General features: G+C 31.9%; 1 long non-coding RNA gene across 4 annotated transcripts; it reads right to left on the bottom strand.

The window, feature by feature from the left end:
- Nucleotides 1–16514: 16514 nt before the first annotated feature.
- On the bottom strand, nucleotides 16515–22001 carry LOC145820145 (uncharacterized). 4 transcript variants are annotated; one of them, XR_014361185.1, is made up of 4 exons: nucleotides 21444–21583; nucleotides 21274–21371; nucleotides 18938–19187; nucleotides 16515–16610 (listed from the first exon to the last, which is right to left on the bottom strand). It is a non-coding gene; the product is annotated as an uncharacterized LOC145820145 (long non-coding RNA). The 4 variants fall into 4 exon arrangements; XR_014361184.1 differs by lacking the exon at nucleotides 21444–21583 and adding an exon at nucleotides 21594–22001 and having other exon boundaries at nucleotides 16515–19187; XR_014361183.1 differs by having other exon boundaries at nucleotides 16515–19187.
- Between the last annotated feature and the right edge of the window lie 333 nt (nucleotides 22002–22334).

Genomic DNA, 22334 nt, shown 5'->3' with positions numbered 1-22334 from the left:
AACGCCATCTTGGCTTTCCATGCTTGTCTTTTAGGGAAATGATCATAGTGTTGTTTGACAATTACATACTCTTCGCACACTTGCTGAGGATAATCAATCTCTGGAAGACCATTCACTATATTCTTTAGGTGAAGCAACTTTAAATCGGAGAAGTTCAAATGCCCATAGCGAAAATGCCATAGCCAAGCTAAATCTTTCACCACAACAAAAAAAACAAGAAAGGATATCATTCTGAATGTATAAAGAAAACATCCTATTTGCTGTCATATTAACTTGAGTGATTAGTCCCTTATTTGGATCTTGAATTCTACAAGTTCCTTATTTAATGATCTCATATCCCTTTTCTTGAAGTTGACCTACACTCAATAGATTAGTTTTCAAACTTGGTACATGAAACACATTTTTGAAATAGTGTGTTGAGAACTTTTGGAATAGTGCCATTTCCCATAACAAAGGTAATAGAATCATCTCCAAATTTGACAGAGGAATGAAATGACTCATCTAATTCAAAGAATATAGACTTGTTTCCACACATATGATTACTTGATCCCGTGTCCAAGTACCACATTCTTTGATAGGTCTCTTCAGCTATGTTGCAAGCCATAAAAAGAGAAGCCTCTTCTTCTTTCTCTACAAAATTGATTTTGCTCCCTTTTCTTTATACAATTTAGTTCTATATTCAGAAAGATAATGACCATACCTTTGACATCTATAGCATTTGACTTTGGATTTGTCAAATGGTTTTGATGCCTGGTTTCTATCTTGATGATTATCCCATCATTTTCCTTTGCCTTTGGGGTCAAAAACTTGATTTCCATGTGCGGATGGATCATCACTACTGTTGTTGTTTCTTCCCCTTCCTTTACTGTACCCTTTCTTGGGAAAAAAATTGTTGTTGGATAAGTGTTGTAACTGTAATGCTTGCTCCACTAGTACATGCTGATTAATCCGTTGCTCGTGGATTCTCAACGAACTCATCAATTCTTCGATGGAAAGAGCATTAAGATCATTGGATTCCTCAATCGAGCAAACCATATGTTCAAACTTCGAAGTCAGCGATCGAAGAATCTTCTCAATTATGGTAATGTGTGCCATCTTTTCTCCATTGGTTCTCATCTTGTTTGCAATAGACATGGTTCTGGAGAAATATTCCTCATTTGACTCTGTCTGTTGCATGCGAAGAGTCTTAAATTGCACACGGAGTGCTTGAAGATGTGCTCACTTCACCTTTGCAGTACCTTGGTACTTCTGCTTCATTGCATCCCATATTTTTTTTGAAGTATTTTTAGTGAGAGTTGTCTCCAGGATGGTTCAATCAATTGCTTGAAATAAGTAATTTTTCACTTTCAAGTTCTTCAATCGTTGTTTCTTTAGCTTCGTTTTCTGCGCATCTATCATGGTACTAGACTCTACTTCTAAAATTCTAGCTTCAACGAGATGCCAATATTCCTTGGATCTTAGGAAATTTTCCATCATCATGCTCCAATGGTCATAGTGACCATCAAATCAAGGTATAGCATGTTGCACAAAAGTCTCTGATGTTATTAAGAGAGAGTGGCTGTTATTGCTCAGAAAAACACATACACTAGAAAGTAGACAAGAGCTTCAGTTCTGAGTACATTGTTTACTTTCCAGTTCAGAGTATTCAGCTCTGATACCACTTGATAAGTAATTGAGAGATAAACTGATGGAAAATTCTATATTTTATTCATTGCAAACATCTACTTAAATAGTAGAGTACATGAACTAACAAAACAAAATATAAGCAACTAACTGATTGTGGAAACATAAAAATAGGAACTGACTTTGGTCTTGGTAAACTAACAAACTCCTAAAGACTTGGACAACCAAAGATTTATTCAACACAAATCTAAACTCTTAACACACTAATATTCCTTAACGTTTTGGAGACAATATTAGTAAGATTATAGTTTGGGTATAATTACATTGATGGACCTCTTTTTTAGTACTACACAAAAAATCGAAATTAATGCACATAGTATATGAAGACACCAGAATAAACTAAGAAAATATATATTTTAATGTAAAAAAAGATGGTACCATCATTGTTCCATACTAATGACTAACAAAGTATTGATAAAATGGGATTAAGTATTACGTTATTTAAGACTTTAAAATAGCTCAATTATTATGGATTTTATGTGAAACATTTTTTAGTCTCAATTTTTCTTGATAAAATGACAAGTTAAAAAGTTTTCATTCATCAAGGGCAAATATCATAATATAATTAAAATATGACAAAAATTTCAAGTCTTACTAATCTTCTTCCCTGTCATTTCAAATTACCACCAGCCACTAGCTACCCACGACCACTACATCTGACAGTTTCTAGTCATCTTTGGTGACTCTTTTTCGATTGTTGATCATCAACAACTATTTTTCTAACAAACACTTTCTAGTGAATCTTCGACAATCACTTTTCAATGACAACCACTACCACAGCATCACTACCACTTAGCAAATAACAAAAAGATCTATTCAAAATTTACTATTTGGTAAATAGTAAAATTTTACTATGTGCATGACAGTGAAATTTTACTGTCAATTTAATATTAAAAAAATAAATTTCACTATCATCATCACAATCACCAACCACTACACTTACTATGATTTTACCATTACTAGTAGAAATATTAAACAAAAAATTTATCAAGATATTGAATAAACAATATTACCATAGCAAAATTTTACTCTGTGTCGACAGTAAAATTTTCATGTTCGCTACAAAGACTAAATAGACAACTCTAGTGGTCTTTTGCTAACAAAACTGAAGTCGCTAGTTTCATAATTGAAGTCTTCAGTTTCATATATGAGTTTGTCAATAGCAACTCTGAGTTCGTCGATAACGGATCTAAGATAATGAAGATTGACGATGAAAATAGTAGTCACCAGTGGTAGATTTAAGATGGTGATTAATGGTGGAAACAATAAGTAGCACTGCTAGACGATGAAAATGGTAGTCAGCGACAGTAGTGACAATCGGCCGGAAGATGGAGATGGTGAATATTTGTGCAACAGAGAAAAAACATAGAACATTAAAAGAGTTGTATAAGAGAAAAGACATATGAAAGTGAAATTGGTTTATAAAATAAAGAATAAAGTTATTCATTAATTTAATTCATGAAATTATTTTATTTTTTAAATCTACAAAAAAAGTTATATCAAGAATTTTTCCCGTTAAAATTAATTGGTGTGTCTTTCTCAATATAAGTGAATAATAAGAGTGTTTTGACCAAATATTTCATATAATTATACTAAAATTGTTAAATTCAGTATATTTTTTTCTAAATTTATATAATTTACTCATAAATTTATTACTAGTAATGGAGTCTTACTAATGTGAAGGGGTGGTCATGAACACTAATATTTAGGGTATTCTATTCTAGAAAACCTTATAAAACAAAATTTAAAAAAAAAAATTAGTAAAATTTGAAAAGAAAATCACAAAATAAATAACTAACAAAATTGATGCCAGACAAGGAGAGAGAAAACTTTGAAAATCTATTGGAGGATAGTGAGTTGAAACACGAAGTGGTGGGTTTATAATGCCGTGTAATAACACCATCGCAAAATATGACAGATAGATAGGAGTTGGGAGTCAGAAAATCACAATCATGTGTAGCTGTAATCCGACGTTTGGTTGCACCTCGCTTTCTTTCAATTTAAATAGGGAAATAGGCCCAATAAAAATAAAAAGGAAAATAGAGAGAGGGTCTATTTAATCCTGTTTAGGAATTGATAATTTCAATTAATTTTTTAAAAAGTAAAGAATACAATGTGATAATTTATAATAATTTTTTTAACTTTTTGACGGCCAGCCTAACTCCCAAGCGGGGCTTAAAAAAATTGAGATAATTGTAAGATAATTATATTACAAGTGAAATTATTTTAGTATAAATTTGGTGTATCAAAAAGATTTGTATAAAAAAAAAAAAAAAAAAAAAAGACTTGCACCGTATAAAAATAGTAATATTAGGAATCCAAACTTGTCGACTCAGAAATTATTCAAATTTATTCTATATATAAATTTCACATTACACAAATTTAATTTTCACCACACAACTATCCATCTAAAAAAAATCTACATGGATAAGTCTAAGACAGTAGACTTAGGGGGTGTTTGATAACTTGATTCAACACTTAAAACTGAATCTATTAAGTGATAATCAATTAAGTCTATTTGATAACTACAGTTAATATTATTTAAAAATTTAAGTGTCTCTTAAAATATATGCTAAAAATTTTTATGAAAAAAAAATTAAGTTTTATGAAATTTACTTAATTCTGTCTGAATTTATAAATATTAAACATAAGTATCGATATACATTATTATAAATTCAAAACTACCATCATCACTGCAGCTACTGCCACCATCACTACCATTCCGCCACCACTACTATTACTACTACTACCACCACCTTTATTATCATTGTTATTATTGTTATAAGTACCACCATCATGTTATTACTACTACTATTGTTACCTCTACCACCACTATTGTCACCCGTACCACTACTACTGCCACGACTACCACTAACACCACATTCACAATATAAAAATTAAAATATATAACATGAAAATAATAAATTTTAAATTTGATTTTACACATATCAAATAACTTATTTTTAGTGCAACACTTTTTGGTTCCTCTTAAATTTTTATCAAATAATTTTTCAACTTAAAAAATTTAATATTTAGTTTTTATTCCGTAATTTTTAATTTTATCAAATACCACTTTATTTGTACAAAAAAATATTTACACACGGTAAAAATAAAATTATTTTTGTTAGATTTTTATTCTTGGCAATCTCGTTTGACAACACTCCTTTCAGTTGTATTTATTTTTCGCATTTTTATTTCAGTGAGGTTATGAGTTTTTAGATGCGAATCCAACCCGAATTATGCCTTGCGGAGAAGTTTGTGATATTAATACTTTCAAGATTGTCACTTCGCTGATTATGACGGGGATCAAGCTGTCCGGTCAGCTCGCGGGGTCCAGGGGCAGTACCCTTTGACGGGTCCAAGACAGCGCCACGGCGGGGTCGAGGGGCAGTGCCCCCGAAGCAAAATGCAAAATTACAAAATTACATTCAAAGTTGCTTGTCCGCCCTTGCTCACTCGAGAAGGAGTTCTCATTCGAGCGAAGGCTGCGTTTGTGTAAAAACCTGAAAGAGATAAATGTACGCTCAAGCGAATGGTGCATGGCTCAAACGAAGCCACTTATGGAAAAACACGCATTTTTGGTTCCTCGCTCGAGCGAGAGAGTCTTCGCTCGAGCGAGATTCGCAGTCCTAGATTTCTATAAGTACGAGTTTCTGTCAGATTTTAGGATTACTTCTCCAGATCTTCATTTTGGTTATTAAGGTTTATATCTAGGGATATTTTGCTAGTTTTCTTTGATGTTTTGATTGAGTATTCAACTCATGGTTTAAAGAGTATACATCAAAGGATTACTTGTTTATTCTATACAAAAGAAAGAGTTGTTCTTCAGTGGATTTTGAAGAATTCGAGTCTAAAACTTTGGTGGATTCTAGAGTGGCTCATCGTCAAGACAATTCTGAGGTGAAGACGGGGTTGGAAGAGGCACATAGAGGTTAGTTCAATTCGGGCGTAGATTCGCTAGGTAATTGAGAGTATATCTGTGTAATTCCTTTATATCTTCTTAGTGGATTGTTTTGTGGGTGTTGCCCGTGATTTTTTATCACAACTGGTGGTGCTCCAATTGTGATTTTTCCAAGTTAAAATCGTTGTGTCGATTTGTCTTGATTGTTTGATTGAGATTGTTATATACTGCTTAAAATTGATAAATAATCACAAATCAACATCTAGAGAATTTTTAGATTTTTTAATTTTTTTATTATCTTTTAAAATATAATTTTTCCCATTAATAAATAGCTACCCATGGAATCCCCTTGTTGAATTCCCTATAAAGATTTGTTGGGTTGTTATGAACTTATAACGATGGGTCCATCACGCCATTTCACAAATCAAATCAAATTCAAACCATGGTCCCTTGCCTAACAAGAAATTTATGTAAAGGGCCTTCCAGAATCTTTTTTCATTTGTCCCAAGAATACTTTTTCTTTTCAGAGAATTTGAACTTAAATTTAAATTTTACAAAATTTGAGAATACGTGAGTTTTATTATAAGTTTCGTTTTACTAATTTAAATTATTTATAGTATTTTATAAGGTCTTTAGTATGTACTTCTGTCATTTTAAAATATAAGTCTATTTGAAGAATTTAATTTTTTTTAGTACAATTATTATATTTAAAGTATAATACCTTTTCTGTTTCAATTTTCTGAAAAAGTAGTGCTAAATCGCCCAAGATAATATCTCATGTATTGGCCCAAATGACGTAGATTGTTTGATGTGGCGGTGATGTGAAAATAATAATTTATTAAATATATATATATATTATATTAAAAGATTGTTTAGAGTGTCCTAAATAAGTGTACTTTTTATTTTTTTAGACTAAAAAGTTGAAAAAAAAATATAATTGTTTGGATTAATTTTTTGATTTTTTACGAAAAAATATGTATTAAAAAATTATATAAATTAATGGCTAAGAGAATGTAAAGAGGGTGGCCGTATGGCCAACTGTATCGGGAAGAGGCATTTTACATAAGAAATGGTTGCCTCATTTGCGGGTATTGCATTGGACTGTAATGTTCGGCCCGTGGAGGTCCACCATGGATCCCTTTTTCCTAATCGAAACTGTTCAATGTGTAGAACTCGTCGAGTCTTATACATTTATAAAAATCACGTTGATTGGATATCAATAGCTATCTGATAGGGTTAGTTTTTTTTTCAACTATTAACTATAACACCATCTATTTTTTTTATACAAAACTGATTTGATCATATAGTTAAAGATATTCGAACAACATAATTTTTTACAAGCATATAGTACTCGACGAGTTCTACATATTGAATGGTTCAGATTATCAAAACGGGACCTGTGATGGCCCTCCACGGGCCAACATCAGCGTGCTTTTTGCGCAATATGGCTGTACAATTTTTCAAAAAAATTAGCTTCACTTGTGGATGTCAGACTGAGTTTTATTATTTTTTGTGTAAAATTAATTTTTGTATTATTTTTTTTAGTGAATAGTGGTAACTTTTTAACTTTTTTTTTATAATTTTTTGACTTTTTAGATTATTTTAAAGATGTCAAAACAAGCTTAAATCTAGTTATTGTTGACAAAATAAGATCTCGTGTTATTTTCTCAATTGTTTTCTTAATAAAGTCTACACTACAAAAAATTAAGATTTTAAAAATTAAAATTTGTGGATCAAATTATTTTTTAGGAATTAAATATTTTTATTGCGAAAAATGCTATTATATTTTTAGCAACAAAAATTAGACATTAGTGATGAATTATTATCTTTTTGGGACCAAAATTTTTTTCTCAAAAAATAAATCATTTTGAGACCAAATTATTTTGTCCCTAAAAGTGTATTTGTTAGTGATATTTTCAAAATTTTGTTGCTAAAAGCCTTATTTTTTGATTTTTTGAGACCACATTTTAGCAACTATCCTCACGATGGTAGAAATTAGTCTCTAAATGTCTTTTGTAACAATATTTTCACTTTTAGAGACTAAAAAATTTGGTCTCTAAAACTCTTATATGTTGTAGTATTATATCCCTAGCAATACTAATATTTAGTAGATTTTGTAGAAAATTATGTCGTTGTTGACAGTTTGCTATGAGTATTACGACATGATTACAACCTAACAACAGATCTTGAACATAAAAGTGGTTTATATTTATAAGATGTTTTGATTTTAGGCCACTATACTTCCAAAATAAAAACAATATCTAAAGATTTTGACCGTTACTTGAACATAGGCAGTGTAAAGCTCTATCGTTGGCAAACTTCCAGTTTACAGAGGTGACTAACCTCAACCTTTCCTTCTTTAGATCAAGCTCAGGACAAATCTATTTCGTTTCCTACCTCAGATCGTAACTTCATAAGCTGTTTCTTTGATTACGTAGGAGACCTAAGATCAATAACTTGACATACAGTAGTAACACACTCTTTTCTGGAAATGAAATTTTTTTTTATTTATTGAACAAAAATTTACTAAGAAAGGAGTGTTTGTAAACTGTTAGATTGCTAAAGTATTGTTTGTTCATAGAAGACCTGAGAATCAGACTTCTTTCTTAATTTCAAGTATACTCTAATGCTGTGTTTGGTTGGGAGATTTGGGAAGGGATTTGGAAAGGGAAATGGAAAAGGTAGGTGAAATGTGAATAAATCATGCCTATATTTCACATAGTTTCACACACCATTTCCCTTTTCCTTTCCAAATCTCTCTCCAAATCCCCCAACCAAACACAGTATAAGTAATCTGTATCCCTTTTTGCTCTCTTTTAAGGCCTTTATGTGGGCACTTGTGAACTTCAGCCTAATTTATATACATAAAATAATTTACATATTATATTTTATTGCTAATAGAAAATAAACAAAAGACAAACAAGTGGTTTTGGTCAGGTGATCACATGTTATTGAGAAAAAATAGACAAGCTGACAGAGTGGCCACATGGATTTGTAGACTATTTAGCCCTTGGTTTTGCAAATTTGGCCATAGTTTTGTCAATCCATTGCATTCTCCATATTTCATACCCCCTCATCACCCATTACATCACTAAAGTCATAGTTGTCATCATATTCTTCAAACATTTCATCCCATTCTTTTAGATCTTGCTCCATTAAATATTTTTTCAGAAATTTACATATTCTTTCAGATAAATATGTCCTCGAATCTACCTGTTCCAAGTAATCATATAGTGATTCATAAGGCAATCCTAGAACAATTATTTTTTCTGCCAAGAACAATGTTGTTGCAAAGGTGGTCCTTTCATAATGAACTAATTTAAACCTAACCCTTGTTAATTCTGTAGTTTCGTGAGATATTATGAAAAACTCTCTTGCCTTTGCTTCTGTTGGATCAATTATAAAAAGGTTCATCCCAATCTTCTAACCAATCGCATTTGTAGGAGATCATGTCATTCTTGGTTTTTTACTTTTATCAGATAATGAGTTGTATTTAGATGTCCATCATTTACATCCATTTGGGCAGTTGTAAATGTGATAGGTGTCATACTTGGATATTCTTTATAGACTTCATAAATTTCTTGAACATGAATTGTTAAAATTTGGTGAGCTAAGAGAATATGGTACTCTGTGGATGAGATGGAATGTCGAATGTATTGACTATTCCTAATTTACACATTTGAACCACAGGATCTTTTGGGCTGATGACCTTGTCTGGATTGATTGAAACTTTTAACATTCTATAACTATACAAGGTTGTCCACCCGTGAAAGTTGCATCACTGAGTTCCTATATGGGTGGCACTTTCTTCATACCATTTCATAAATAACTAAATGAAAATACATTCTCTTATATTATTTTGGATATCATAAGGGAGCTGAAGAAACAAATATAAAACTTGTAATCATAAAAAGGTTTTCGCAACTAAATGGGTGGTCCTAATGAGCTCGTTCACGAAATGGCTCTTCTCTGCTGCCTATATTTTCTAATAATTTCAACGCTGTCATGTGGCACCAAGTTCAGTATTTCTTGAGTCTCTGTCAGGAGTGTTTCCTTCTCTGGTGGTGTGAGTCTTGTAGATCTGGAAGCTATCTGCAAGTTCTCGAGTTAGAGTATCTGCTAAACTATTTTTACTATTATTAATATGTTTTATATCAAAGGTAAATTGTTTTAATCAGATTTTCCATTTTAAAAGCCTTCATTGAGCTTGCATGTTAGATAAATTCTTATTTACGAAATCTGGTAGGCCTTTGCAATCAGTTCTTATTAAAAGCTGTTTTGGAGCAAAAATATTAAAAACTTTTCTATTCCTTTTATTTTGGCTAATAATTTTTTTTCCATGATGGGATAATTACATTCAGCTTGATTAAAACTTCCACTACAATACCTACATAGCTAATTATTTTCCTTTAATTTTAATATCGCATTCCAATGATTGTTACTTGCATTTTTTTCTAACACTAGCTCACTATTTTCATTAGGAAGAGTTAGGGCAGGTAATTCTTATACTTTTCTTTTAAGGATTTTACTGAAGTGGAGTCGGCTGAGTTCCAAGTCCAACTCTCATCCTTTTTAGTTTCTTTTATAAAGGTTTTCTTATTTTAGCTATAAAATCTTAGGCATAAGTTGAATATCCTAAAATCTTTCTAATAATTTTATATCTGTGATTTTATCAGGAAATTATTAATTTTTTTTTCGAGAATATGACTTTGCATTTTTATTGGTCCTTGATTTTAAGTCATAAAAATTCTATTTTCTTTCGTTCATACACACATTTCTTTTCACCTAAAACTATTTCATGTTCCTCACATTTTTATGCTATTATTTTGATATTTATTCTATGTTATTCTATGGATCTGGAGAAAATTAAAATATCATCTATATATATGAGACAAATATTATTTAGTTCATTAAAAATATTATTTGTTTTTCTTTGTAATATTGAAGATCCATTTTTTAGTCCAAATAGCATTACAAGCCATTCATGTTGTCCTTGTGGGACACTAAGGGTTGTTATTCATTTTGATTTATCAGTATATACTTTTACAGGCCATTTTAGACAACCAGAAGGCACCATGTATTTTATTAAAAAGAACTTGTTTATTTGGAATAAAATAACCATCTCTCTTTGTATTATCATTTAATTTTATTTTTTTTAAGTTTATTACTATTCTAACTTTTCCTCTTTTTATTTCATCATGATCTATAACCGTAAATGTTGGATTACTATGTAGACTATTACTATCTCTAATTAATCCTTTTCATTTAAGATCATCTATTTCTTTTCTGAATTCCTCTATATCATTATAAATATATATCATTTTTTTTACTCTAGTTATTTTAGTATGGTCGATTAGGTCTAATTTAGCTATACTTTTATCTTTGTGCTAAAATTTTAAGGGATCGTCGCTATATAAATTTTTGCATCTTTTGCATTGCTCTTTTTGAATTTTTTTCCTGAATATTAACTTCTTTAATACTTAGTGCAGTTTCGCACCTAGTTGGAGAGATTACCTCCTCACCACGTTTGATGCGGATGAAGTCAATATTATGATGTGTAACAGCTGTTTTTAATTTTAAGACTTCAACAGGTTTAGTGTTATTTGTAAAGATAACATTTGAGTACAATGACTATATAATCGTTGAAAGTTTGGAAATGATAAAGGCGATGAAATTAATTTCTATAACCAAGTTTTCTATAGCATCATTATAGATCATTGTGCTATTATTAACTATTCGAACTATTAATGATGGATTTCTCTTTTTCCACATACATTTAGAAAAGAGTTTTCTTTTCTTAAAACATACCAAACATCTACTATCTAAGTAAGCACATAGTTCATAGGTATTAAATCTCTCCATGCATAATTTTATAGGTATATATATGCTATTGACATTAGTATATCCTAGTGCCTCTTCACTCTTTTTGCTATATCTTTTTACAAATGTGTCATACTCCTTTTGTTCTTCTTCTTCTTCTTCATCTTCCTTTGTCCAAGTCATAAGATTTTCCTCATCTTCATATACTGGCACACTCGTAGTTTTATATCTTATTATTCTTTTACTAACTGAACTTCTATTGGATTGTATACCAGAATTATCTATAGAGTGTCTTTCTGATGACATACTTACATTATTCATTTCGTCATTATTTTCTAAGGTGCTAGGAGTTTCTATTTTAATATTTTCGGTATTATAATTTTAATTATATTTTTTTCTCTTCGTAATATTTTAATGTTAAAAATCTATTTATGAATCCATCTTTTCTCTTCATGCATATCAATTACTACTGTTTTTATTTTTAATGTTAAAAATCTATTTATGAATCCATCTTTTAGACTAATATAATATCCTAGTCTATAATTAAATCCTAATGGTCCTCCACATAGATTACTTTTTATTCCACTGATTATCCAAAATTTCGTTATCTAATATCACAAAAAAATGCATATATATCTATATCTTGCTTTATCAAACAACGGTATAATTTGTATTTGTACACCCCCATATATGCATATATTTATACTTATTATCTTTATTATTTTTTAATATATTTTCATAATTTATTAAATTTATTTCTTCTACATCATATTCACAATTTTTTATTTCAATATCTCCTTCAATTCTTTCACATATATATTTACATTTTAATTTAAATATTATTTTTGATATCTTTCATTATTTCGTATTATTGGTAATATCCAATCTTTTTAAATTTCTTATTTTTGAGAATTTTTTATGATAAATTGTTCTCATTTTAAGTTCTCTATACTTATTTCTTCATTCATCATAAAATTGAATTCTTCATCGATATTGCTATAATCTTGATCTTCTATTTCTATTTCTTCTTTAATTAATTAAATTATTCATTTATTATTTTCTAGAACCAATTCTAATACTTCTTCTTCCTATAATTCTACATAATCCAAGCTTCCTAAGGCTTCTATTATTTTATTATTATTCTTATTTCTGCATTGATTAGCAAAGTGACCTATTTTTCCGCATGTCCAACATTTACAAGTCTTTTTTCTTTCTGAACAATAATTATTTTTCTAAAAAATCTTCTTCTTTTGTTGAAATTATAGGGTTTTTTTTAATAATATTTTCTTATATATTTTTCTCTTCTTTGGTTATTAGAACTTTTTCTTTTATAATTTTTTTTTTATTCTTCTTATTGTATGTTTTTCTTCTTGAAGGCTCACATCCCCATGAATTATATATTGGCCAGCAATGTAAATATTATTTTTTCATTTTTCTTTATTTGTTTGATTTTCATGCATTCTTGTTCTATCTATTCTCTTAGATATCCAATCCTATGATCCAAAGTATCGATTGTGGCATCTTCTAATTCTTTTAACTATTTTTCCTGTTTTTCTTCTATATTAACATTTATTGGATATGTCAATTTATGAAAAAAATATAGTTAAAATGAATTTTATTTCTACCTATTTGATAATAGTAATAGGAGTATTCGCATATATAATTTTCTATATATTTAATATTACATATTTTTATATTACTTAGTTTTTTGACCTAGTCTCATTCCCTTTTATCATTATCCCACTCTTTTCCTACGAATTCATCTTCAATATATTTTATAAATAAATTTAACAAACCTTCTGAGATAGATTTTGCTGTTAATTTTCTCTGTCACTTTCTCTCAGGTTATCGTACCAACTTGCTACTATAGCCATGAAGCTATGGTCTATATAATTTAGAAAATTTTGCACACTTCAGTTGCTCCTTTGGATATTTAGGACATGGTGCATACCTGTCTTTCATTGTTTTATTACGTTACTTGTATTTATAGCACAATCAAAATCTAATAAATATCTTGTATTACTTATTGGTTTTAGTGATACTTCTCTTAAAATACTTCCTTTCTAGGGGTAAAGTTTGCATAATTGGGAAGTTATAGCGATTCTGGTTTAGACCCGACCCATTTGATGTCATGGATCCAAGTTTTAGTGTCTTTTATAGTTATCCATGTCTTGTTTCCCCTTATCTCTTTTTGAGTTTGGCTTTTGGGACGTATTGGTTATGTTGGAATCATGTTGGTAGCTTGTTTTTTAAATTGTTGATACCCAGAATTTTGTTCCTTCGCTTGAGCGACATTTTTTGCGCTCGAGTGGTCTTTGTGAACCTCCAATACTTTTGTAGGTATGCAAATTTAATATACTAGGAGTGCGTATTCTTCGCCTGAGCAAAGCTTCCTGCGCTCGAGCGACGGTCTTCTATCAGCAAAACTACTGGGAGTATGTATTCTGCGCTCAAGCGAAGCTTCTTGTGTTCGAGCAGTGAAACTTATTGTGTCTAGTCGCTCAAGCAACACATGTTGTGCTCGAGCGAGCTGAACGTGTATCACTTCGTAAAATCACTGTTCTGAGTCACTTTTTCACCTCTCTCTCTCTAAACATTACAAAACCCTAATTTCTCTCTCTCTCTCTAAAACTCATCTATTTTACTCAAATCCACCTAGATCCGTCGATCTTCTCACCTGTGTCCCTTTGTTAAAAAGGTAGAGCTCGGCGAGGGCTTCGTTCTAATCGGAGCAAAGTTGATTTTTGGCATCTTTGAGTTTCCTACAGTCTCTCTCTCTCTCTCTCTCTCTCTCTCTCTCTCTCTCTCTCTCTCTCTCTCTCTCTCTCTCTCGTCTTCTATGTTTGAGGTAGGGATATCTCCACACTTTTTATGAGTTTTCACTTAGTTATATGTTATTTCTAAACAATATTGAAATTTTTGGAAGATTTGGAATAATCTAGGGTTTTGGGTAAAAATCAAAAGAGGGGTTTTTCAAATGAATCCTTGAAAATGATTTTGGTATGAAAAATAATGTTGAGTTGGGAATAAATAGTTGATTTTGAACTTTGGGGTTGATTTTGGAAAGGAAAGGGATTTTGCTCTAGATGCCTTAAATGTTGATTTTATATAAAATATGAGATAGATATTGAAATTGCGAAATTGGATTGATGTTGATGAAGATAGTGGAGTTAGATATGTATTATCACTCACCTCTTGAAAAATTTGGAGAGTTTACCTTTATTGATAATTGTTTATCTATTTAGAAATATCTATTTTAGGCTATCGGTGGTGTTATAGAAATTGCATATGAATTAGGAGAATTGAAACTATTTTCTCAATTTTCTCATTCATTTGCATTGAGTATTATCTCACGCTTATACATTGAAAATGTTTATCGTTTTGAGAAAAAAAGTGATCAATCTGGAAAACATGTATTGTAATGTTGAAATAAGTTGACCTGAGTATCCATGGTCAAAGTCCTAAAAACCGCGCGTATACATGGGTGTCGATCTCGCAGACGAAATTTCCATGAAATGGAAATAGTAGTGCTTGTATAGCCTAAGTTTACATGGGTTCCGGTTTACGGTTTCCTCTAGACGAAATTTTCGGGAAATGTTGTATTGTTTTGAAATTCCTAGAGTGTGATTTACTACCCTTTTTTTTTTTTTGTTACAGGAAAATCCTCCCACTCTCCCACAGGTCCAAGGCAGCGCCCCTTGAGGAGATCACCAAGGACTACCCTATTTTTTTATTCCAAAAGAAGTGATTTATGATATTATTATGGCATTGCATAATTTTGGAAAGAGATATACAAAAGTTTTGGCACGAGTATTGCATATACATTCACCTTATAGCTTTGTTAAGATTCATATACTGTGTTGGATTATTTCTACTAGGTTTTGGCTCATCTTATATGGAAAAAACATTTTAGGTGCTGATAATATGCCTCCGCCAAGGCAATAGCTTGAGAGAACTTGGGGTGAGAGCTTCTTTTGTGTATTTGCTATATTTATTTTTTTGTACAAGCCAAGGGCTTTAATTGTATTGGACTTAAGTCCACTTTTGTTGTAACCAAATATTGTCTTGGAAAGATTTAAGTCTTTAAGGCATTTCTTATTTGTCTAACTTTCATCTTGTCTCTCTATTATACTACTCTTTTGTAAAGTTTACTTGCAAATCAATGAGAGATAACTACTTTGTCATTGTGATCACTTATTGATGTTGAGTATGGGTTATAGTAATTATTTCGGGGCGTTACATGTAGTTTTCCGTTCTTCTTCTATAGTCATAATTTCTATTGTCATCTAGATGATTTAGATTAGGTGGGGCGGACGAACTATTTCCTTCTTGTTTTGCTACTGTCATATCACACTACTAAAAATCGAAGTTTTTGCGACGGTCTCAAACGTCGCAAAAGGTCCATATATCGTCGCAAAAGACTTTTTGCGACGGAGCAGCGACGGAAAATGGGGGTGGCAGAAAGGGGCGTGACAAAAAGTATTTGCGACGGTTACAAACCGTCGCATTCTTGTAGCGATGGCTAATTAATAGTTTTTGCGACGGTTTCGCCTGACACAAAAAAAGGGAAAAAAATGGCATTTTTAGTGACGATGTTGATTGCCGTCGCAAAAAACCTTTTTTAGCGACGATATTTGCCGTCACAAAAAGTATTATTAGCGACGGTCTAAAACGTCACCAAAAAAGTAATATTAAGTTAATATCGTATTGGCAACAGTTTAAACGGTCGCAAAAGATTTATTTGCGACAGTTGAAGCCGTCGCAAAAGATTGGAACTAATATTTATATGCGACAGATTAACCCGTCGCTAATAAAATATAAGGAAATGAGAATTACATTAGCGACGGTTTATTATTGTCGCAATAAAATTATTTTTTATAAAATCATATTTTATTAAATATTTCCTATACAAATTATTAATATTTTTAAAAATACATCCACATCCACATCCAAATTCACATTCAAAAAATCATATACCAAGAATAATATATATACCTTGTAACAATTGTCAATCAAATATTATTTACAAAAATATATAAAATAGCCTCTAACAATACTAATAATTTTTGAAATTCAAGAACTCAAATTTTTAGTATCGACGATATAAATAAAAAAATAAAAACAGATATAATGTAGCTTGTTTTGATATCAATAATAAGCTCCCATATCGATATGCGAAGATATCACGTACTCAAAAGGTTTGCATCTGCAAAAAGAAACAAAAAAGAAAAAAAAAAAATCATCATTTACAACATAATTATTTTCAAGCTTACAGAAAATGTAAAACATTTGATATTTTTTTCAATAAATAAATAAATAAATAAGATTGTAAACTCTAATATCGATACGCGAAGATATCATCATGTTCTCAAAAGGGTTGTACCTGCAAAAAAAAAAAAAACCAAAAAAAAAAAAATCATTTACAATATAATTAATTTCAAGCTTACAGCTGGAGCAGCTAACCCTGTTGCCAATAAAAAAAGAATTTCTCAGGAAAAAACACTCATGTCATTAGAAGCTTGTTAGCCAATAAATAAACAAAATTCTGTATTAATTTCTAAAATAGAAACTTAGAGAATAGTTGATCAATCGTCCTACATTTCCTTTATTTGTAGCATCAATTACTACTTCCTCGCTGATATTAAATAGCTGCAAAAACATTTCACCATAGTTAACATACCAAAACACACTTGACAAGTGCAATCAAGAACAATAAATATTGGAATAAGAGGTGTTCTGAACAAGCTAGATTAAAAACTAGCTTGGTTTAATCAAAACACTAGTAATGTAAAATCGGAATACTAAAAATAAAGAGTCCCACTCAAATAAACAAAGATTTCATAAATGAATTCAGTTAAGTTTGAAATCTTCAAAGAGTGGATTGACAATTTGGCAGGTCACAATTTATGATATTCCTTCCAAAAATCTGACTACATTGAACAAGTAACCAACTCAAGTCTGAGTGAATTCTGTCAACAATAAACTAAAAAATAAACTCAACCAAGTGAATTTCTAATGTTCTTCAAACCCCTAATGTTCTTCAAAGCCCATCAACTGGACTAGAAAAAAAAAAGGAGTTGGATTAGAACAAAATAATTATTGTTATAATTTACTCAGAAATGCTTTCGCTGCCTCTGAAATTTCCCAAGCAGAAGATTGAACCTCAACAGTTTTCTTTTTCTAGTCATCGACATTTTTTTAGCTTACGGAAACAAAAAGCAAAATGAATTGGAGCGTCTCAATATGGAAATTTTTCATAAAAAAGAAAACACATGTTCTCATCATGTTCGACAAATTGCCCAGGTTAACCCAAGCAGTGGAACTAAGTTCCCCAACTGTCACCCAGGTGACCACATACAGAAGTCAACCATCATCCTTCAACTAATCAATGCCATTCAAACTCCGAGGGTTTGTGAATATGGAATGACCATAAAGAAATAAAAATGCCTTGATGTGTGCAAATCAAACATAGATAGCAAATGATAGAAGTAACAAGAGAATATACACTCCAGGACGGGTAAAAAATTGAATATAAAAATCTCAAGACCCATTGCTTTATGTCACAGAGAAAACCAGAATGATCAATCATGAAGTTCTATGCTTTTATGCACCAGCTGCATCATAATTCCAAATAGCTGGCATTAGTGATTAATGGTTGAAAGATGCAGAATGAAAAAGATTTATTCTCTACTGTGCAAATAAAAATTGACAAATCAAAGAAAGGAAGAGAGAGTACTACAGGGCTAGCATATTGTGATGCAAAGCACGATAACAAGAAAACAAGATCACACCCACTACAGGAAACAAATTAAGAATTCTATATGAAGCTCACTGGCAACATTGTCTAGCCAATACATGCGGAGAAAATGAAAATGTGAATAATCAGAGCCTTAACTGCTTAGTTGTTTCGGTTCGTGCAGCTTTCACGGTTTCTCAGAGGCTAATAGCTTTCTCGACAACCTTTGGTATTACCCACTTGATTTTACATGTTACCAAAAGCAACAATTTTCCATTGATAATCTTTTACTTTCTGTTAAGCTTCAATTTTTAGTTTGTCTTTTAACAATGCAACCCAGGTCTTCGGCTATAGACTAATAAACCTTCATTTCTTGAGTCCAAATACTTAATAGTACGATTTTATCTATTTTGTGCATCTTGGGATATTTGCTGGTTTTTCTTTGTGAAGATTTCACCATCTGAGCTAGCTGGCATCTACACCTACAACTATCCATCCCTCTTCCCCATTCTTCATCTCATCCACATTTAGATTGCCTACTACAGTTACATATTCAGTTATTGTGGTCCTAATTCATCACATCCACCCTTATCACATGGTTCCAATAAATATTCCAGCTTTCAATGTTCCAAGCATGGGTAAAAAATCACCTCCGCTGCTAGAGGTTGGCAATCTGCTAACTAAAGCTTGCCAAATGTTTATCACAGTTGGACCAATCCATGCATCCCTTAATATGTACCTGATCATAAGTTGGAAAATTAAGACTGTTGTGGCCTAGCGTATAAAAAAGCACTTACCATCCTGTGTAAGATCCTCAAATATTGACATGACGTCAGTCTTGAGATGAGCAGGTTCAACAGTTGCAGCAAACTTCCCCAAGTTTGTTGCAGCAGACCTCCTCCTCACCATAGGCATGTCATCCTGACACAACTGGCCGTATATTGACCGTAATTCTGTCTTTAACATCTCTGAGGCACTAGGGTAAGCAATATGAAATAGTCCACAAGCAGAGACTCGGGCTGTAAACCATTCACCTGCTGCCAGTCTCTATAGAAGGGAACTTACATAAGAAAAGGAACATATTTCTTTGGTAAGAAGAATAATATATCACGAGGATATAAATCAGAAATACTGTAAGCCATTTATAAACACAGAGCAATCCCATAAATAAATCCAGAGGAAACCTAAAGGAGCAACATGCATATTTCAAGCTGGCAAAATGTACACTTCCATTTTCCAAAATAACACCATCATGGCATCACGCTGTAGAGTAGCCAATAGTACAGAGAACAACAATGTAACAGGTAGATTTTTTTGTTATGGTAACAATGTAACTGCTTAGTTGTTTCGGTTCGTGCAGCTTTCACAGAATGCTCACACTTTGGCATATTATTGAAGTTCTTGTCCTATCCAACATAAAAGTAACACTTAAAAAAATTACAAAATGCAGGACTATCATGGAGCAAATCAAGCTTACTATAGGAAAACAAAAAAAAAAAGAAAAAAAGAAAAGACTCTAGAGGTATGGAGTTCCAACATACCTTAATAATAGGCTCAGCTGAAGGTGCATAGAGTCCAATAAAACAGTAGCAGCAGTAGGTATACTAGAACCAACCACTGCCCAGCTTTAGGTATACTAGAACCAATCAAGGCGCTATTAAACTCCTCAAGAAGTTCACCAGAAGTAAAAAAAAAATTAATAGCCTCAACAATATCCTTACCCACAACCTCCCAGGAACTCTTAAAGAAACTAGCCAGGTAGCCATTGGGTCCAGGGGCCTTGTTCCCATTAACAGACAGGAAAAACTGTCTTGCTTGAAAAACAGCATGATAATGTGATTTCCTAACAAATCCAAAGCTAAAAGTTCAACCTTTGAGCTAATTTCCTAACCCCAATAAAAATAAAAACTACCTACCTAAATCAGGACTATGGAAAAAAGCATTTGTAAGACCCTTTTTGTTAAGTTAGTTTGAGAAACAATGATTAAGTAGTCATGGCTGTCATTGAATTCCTTCTTGACAAAAACAGAGCTCTAGAATTTAAGAAAATAAAATAGTTCAAAACATGGTCCTAGCCATGTACACACACAGATTTATCAGACACCATGAAGTCAATGGAGATGAAGAGAAACAATGTACTAGCCACAAAACAAAAAGGACAACTAACTTTAAACTAAAAAATGAAAAAGGGAAACAAAACAAAAATATGAGATATTAAAAAATATTTGCAGCTACTTGAACTAGTAAATATGAAACTGCAAAAACTCCATCATATTAACTTCAAATATTTCATTTCCCCTTTTACATTGATAAATTATAACCTATCAATTTGACAGAATAGAACCTCAACGACATTTCAGTTACAAACTCCACTCACATTAATGGTTCTCATAAGTACAGTGTGTTTCACCCATTAATCCCAAAAAAAACAAAACTGTGCATTTGACAAAGAACTTGAACAACCAGCAATTCACACAAATAAATAACCCAGAAAACTCAAAATCATCACAATTCTACCAACAACCAAAAAAAGAAAAAAAAGAAGGAAAAAAAAGTGTATTTCTCCCATTAATCCCAAAAAACAAAACTTTGCATTTGACAAAGAACTTTACTTGAACAACTAGCAATTCACACAAATAAATAACCATAACCCAGAAAACTCAAAATCACAGTTCCACCATTCCAAAATTGAAAGTAGTATCAACGAATTAACAAATTAAAAACCCAGACATCATCATCATCATCATCAAAAACAAAAAAAAACAAAACAAAATAAAACAAAACAAATCAATGAGGAAGAATTAGATTTGAAATCTGCAAAACCAGATTTGAAAATTAGTTCCATCAGTTGCTTTCGTTAAACATAGAATCATTGTCCAAGTTGAAGAGTAATGGGGTTTCTTGAAAGCAAAAATCAAAAATCAGCCTCACTTGAGTCTTCTGTAGCTCGATATACTCTCTCACTAGTCAAAGCATCCAAACCCTTATTCCCATATTCCCTAAAATCAACACTACTAACACCCCTATTCCATTCAAAAGGCACCCAGAACAACTTCGAGCAACATAGAAAGGCACCCATGAAAACTTTTGATTTCAGATCGAAGAGAAGAGAATAGATGAGATGAGTGTGTACCGTCGATCGTTGCCACCACCGAACCAGTCTTGTTGTACCATCGAACTAGTCTCGCCGTTGAAGAGAGATCACCGTTTGAAACCCTTCCCCTTCAAACCCTGTCTTACTTTCAATTTAAAAGATTGAAAGTAAACCAAACAAAATTAAGAGAAACCCAGATGTGAAAGTACCTCAGAAATCCAGAGAATGAAGCAGAAGGTGTTCGCGAAGAGGAGCGCAGGTTCAGAAACGTGGGATCCAAAGGATATAGGAGGGAGGGAGGGAGGGAGGGAGGGAGGGAGAGAGGGGGAAAGAGAAGGTTAGAGGCTAATTTATCAAACCTCGTCGCAGGCATCCAGATTTCACAACCGCCTCCGCTCGTCGTCGCAGCCCCCGCCAGAGAGATAGAGTGACGACTGGGTGAGAGGGAGGGAGAGACCAGTGAGATTAGGGCTTTTTTTTTTTTTTTTTTTTTTTTTTTTTTTTTTTTGATCTCAAGAGATAACAGGGAATTTGGGAGTATCGGGAAAGAGGGAGAGTGAGAGGGGGTTTTGGCGCGAATTTAGGAATTACTATTTGCGACGATATTAAGGCCTGTCGCGAATGAAAGAGAAAAAAATAAAATTTTGCGACGGATTGCCAAAAGAGCGTCGCAAAAAAAGAAAAAAAATTTAAAACCAGAAAAATTTTGCCACGTTTAACTTACCGTCACATATAATCTTACTTTTTGCCACGGGCTAATTTTTTCCGTCGCAAAACTATAAATGTTGTGACGGCACTTAAACCGTCGCTTCGGCACTTAAACCGTCGCAAGTTGTTCCGTGTCAAATGCCCCTTTTTCTAGTAGTGTCAATATTATTAACGTTATTAGTCTCTTTGAACCCTTTTAAGGTATTATCTTCTTTTTCTTTTCCTATGTCTTCGAAGTTTTCTAGAACATTATTTTCTTTTTCTTTTTATGCGTCATTATTTTTCATTATTTATTCTAAATCTTCAAGAGGAATGTGTTTCATTTCTTCCAAACTAGTTAATCCTAATTGTTTATATATATTTTCTTATAATTCTATTATATCATTATTTAT

The sequence above is a fragment of the Camellia sinensis genome, chromosome 2 (genome assembly GCF_055761805.1).
Source record: "Camellia sinensis isolate YWXY chromosome 2, ASM5576180v1, whole genome shotgun sequence".
NCBI classification, from domain to species: Eukaryota; Viridiplantae; Streptophyta; class Magnoliopsida; order Ericales; family Theaceae; genus Camellia; species Camellia sinensis.
Note: the sequence above shows the minus strand (reverse complement) of the source record. Positions and strands in the feature narration are given on the sequence as shown.